The following is a 3820-nucleotide window of genomic DNA, read 5'->3' as shown; positions in this document are numbered from 1 at the left end:
TTTTTTTTTTTTTATTTCAAGATTTGTTTTCTCTAGTACTAAAAATTTCAGATTTGGTTTATTCCAAATCTGGTTTTTAATACTGGTAGTATCTCAAATCACCCATGCTTTCAAGTTCAAGGGTTGAAGTTCAAGTAAGTAGGCTCCTTCAATAGTCTTCTCTCCCCCCTCTCATTCCCTCTTCTGACTATCCTTTCTTTCCTAATTTAAGATTTTAATTTCAGTCGTTACATTATTGCTATCCCTTTCCCCCAAGATTCATGGCTAATGTATGTGTTGGCTTTGCCCCTCTTAGCCATAGAACCATCAATTTATTGTTTTTATTTTAATTGTCTCCCTTTCCCTAAAGCCAAGTAGAGTAACCCTTATAAGAATGACTCTCTGGTCAAGTAGGAAAGCTCATATTATGATGCATCCCTCGGGCTAAGTAGAGAAACCTACTTGTGAGTCTCTCTTTAGCTTTCTCCCCATTTTTTTACTTTATTTTTATTTTAGTATTTTTTTCCTTTATTTTTTTTTAATTGCGTGGGTTGTTTATTTTCACTTATTTATTTATTTAATTTTAATTGCGTGGCTTGCGTCTTTAAATTCTTCGATGACGAATGGTTAGGACGTTATTTTAGATACATATGTTTAGGACGGTAGTTAGAATTAGATCACAACCATTAATAGGTTCACTTTCGCATTATTAAAAGAAAAAAAAATAAAGTGGCTGCTCTCTCTGAGTTCGACCCACAGCTACACTGATCCGTACGCTTGCGGTTACATTTAAAATCTCAAACACTCATTAACTTAAAGTGTTAAATTGTTCTTTCAGAATCCAAGATCAGACCATTACGAATCAAAAACTCGAATACTAGATTTATGATGAGCATTGGGAATATAAAGCACCTAAGGAATTACTTGAGCAAGTTTCAGAGTGACTGACATTTGCCACATAAACTCACCTTTCAAGTTTGAACCTTGCTTTTGATCCATACACATAATAATTAACTTAGTAGAATAAAATCACAAATAAACCGCCAATGAATCAGAATATGGGAAACTACAAATTGTGCAGCCTACCCTGGTGTTAGACCAAAGCAGCTAGGTTAAGATGAGGGCTTGGATGGCTAGGTCCAAGGGCAGCAGCCAGTGAAGGATTATAGTCTATAGGCCTTCGAACCCTCACGGACACTCCCTTGCAAGACAAGGGATAGATGAGTTAAAATGAAACTACAAATTCACCTCAATTTAGATCAGCTCTTAGGTGATTAATATCCAAAGAATTATATTCAGATATTAGATTAAGAGAAATTGAAACAAGAAACAGGTAACATGATCATACAGACATAACACAGAGAGATGATTGTCCATGCAAACTACAACAGCTACTCTCATACAAGGACAAAGTGCTCCCATTTCTACATCAGTTTGCAACAAATGTTGGAAGGTAATGCAGTGCCAACCTCAAACCAATGAAGTCCAGTGAGAGATCAACTTGAGAAAGAATCGCAGGAGTAGGAACAGCTCAGATATGCATAAAATTATGGTTGAATGGTCTATTTGTCAAGTAGAATAGTCTGTAAGATCTTATGTTAATCTAATAGTTAGATTCAAAGATACGGGGTAGTCTGAAAAATAGCAAGTCAAGAAAAGAGACCAGATTTAGCAAAAAAAATTAGCAAGTAGGAATCAGATTTGAAGAAATCAAAGGATTACCAAAACAGTAAGTTGCTGCAAAATAGAAACTTACAATTAGTAACTACAAGAAAACAGCATAAACTTTCATTGATTTAATTGTGTCAATAGCTTACAATCAATGGCCTTTAATAGGTTTGGTCTTGTCTCAAAATCGGAAAGTTACGAATATAGAAACTTTAGAACAAAATTAGAAACCAAGACGGAAAAGGTAACTAAGCTTTCCTTGTACAAGAAGGATGAAAAAATGGGAACTTAAGACTCAACAAAGACTTCTGGAAGAGAGCCGATTGATTCCTTGCTCCCTACTCCACATATATCACTTAAATCAGAAAAAGAAGAAACTGGAATTCCTCAAATCGATACCTGAAGCTTCCTTCTTGCTGTTAAATCTTGGAATAAGACAAAAGTAACACTCAAAATAGGAATCGGTAGAGAGAATTTTGGCCTACAGCTGTCATCCACTTTCTGGTCCAGCCTTGAACCAATCTAGGATTGATTGGGCTGGCTCTTTCTTTTGTTATACTTCAAACCAGCCATGAGATCTACATTAGAATTTAGAACCACCAGCCCTTGGCATCCCACCAAGGTTTCCCTACTGCATTGCACAGTAGAGTTCTGAACAAAGTTGTCATGGCATCAAGGCAACCAAAGGTGTTGGAGGGGTCCAAACGATAGACAACATCAACAAGGCAACCAAGGCATCGCCTACTTGACATATTCACAACTATGGTTCTGAATCACACAAAACCATTATCTATCTCGAGCAGAAATCACACAAGCTCGTGGCTAATCTTTTTTCTCAAATCATTCGGGGTAGTGCGGTCCCCTACTCTTTATTTATAACTTCAATGAAATAAGAAAAAAACCCCTGTGCATGGAAGGAGGAATCCCTTATAACCTAAGTTTTCCACAAAATATAAATTTTAGAACTTTAACAGAATGAAAACTATGGCTGAATTGTAGCAAATCCATCCAATCCTTTCAGAAACAATACTAAAATAAAGTATATAACTTACTATGGTAGAAACAAAACCTAATCCCGTATAGACCTTAAATCCCTAATATTTAGGCTTATATAATTGGCCCATTACAACATAAAACTCAAAAATACTAAGCCTATCGACCAGAAAACACATTTGAGATCAAAATTAAACATATCTGTTCATTCTTGGTCCAGTCAAATGGCCTGGTTTTCTGCCCGCCTTCTTGTTCTTTTGAATTGCATCAAAAGGCTTGTCCTTTCCCCCATTCTTTCCCTCCACATCCTCTTCTTTCAAATTCAATTTCCTTTTATCAATGACATGAAAAAAAGAAAAGAAAAGAAAAAGAGGAGTTCAAACAATGAAAATTTGGCATACCTCAAATATGATCCCATCCAATGCCATTGCATTACTTGCTTCTTCAACAGTTCTCATCTCCATAAAAGCAAACTTCTTTTCATGATTAATGTACACATTGACCACAGCATCACCTAAAATGTAAATGGCATGACAGCAAGCTTTCTTTTAATGATAAACCTCTAATGTTAGGAGAAGAAAACAACCTAGAAAGACAAATCTAAATACATAACTTTTTATGCATTTAGATTTACATGCATATATGTACTGTGGCTGTTCATATGAATGAAACTAGTGGTAACTAACCTGAACCAGAAGTATTTCCTCCAATGGCAGCCATAACCTGGCTAAAAAATGTTGCAATTGTCTGTTTCAAAATGACAAAGAGCAATAGTCACATTCTGCTTTTCCCTTCTTTTTTTTTGTAGGCAATTGTAGCTAGTTGTATTTTTTATAAAGTATCAATATTTTTTCCCCAAAATGTACAAGACCACAAACAACATATAAATCCACTCCATTATAGGTATTACCACAATAGGACACAATTAGGATTTCCCCCCAAATCACTTCAAATTCTTTCAACATGGAGACAACCCAGTGTCACATACACCTTACCTTGTGGTGTTAAGATACTAAAAGTATGGGCTCAAGACATCCAGCCTCAACTAGGTCTGAGACCATGGCATTATGCCAATAATATGAGCTAGAACCTAAGCTGGGAAATTATAAACCAGGGTGAATGCAAGCTTATCTATGCTTTGCTCTTGTCTTTATCCTTAAAATAATAATAGGGATAAAAA

The 3820-nt window shown here is 35.7% G+C and overlaps 1 pseudogene; it reads right to left on the bottom strand.

Annotated features, from left to right (window-relative positions):
- LOC122062988 overlaps positions 1-3605 on the bottom strand; it is a 23933-nt pseudogene extending 20328 nt beyond the window's left edge.
- Between the last annotated feature and the right edge of the window lie 215 nt (positions 3606-3820).

The sequence above is a fragment of the Macadamia integrifolia genome, unplaced genomic scaffold (assembly GCF_013358625.1).
Source record: "Macadamia integrifolia cultivar HAES 741 unplaced genomic scaffold, SCU_Mint_v3 scaffold1173, whole genome shotgun sequence".
Classification (NCBI taxonomy): domain Eukaryota; kingdom Viridiplantae; phylum Streptophyta; class Magnoliopsida; order Proteales; family Proteaceae; genus Macadamia; species Macadamia integrifolia.
Note: the sequence above shows the minus strand (reverse complement) of the source record. Positions and strands in the feature narration are given on the sequence as shown.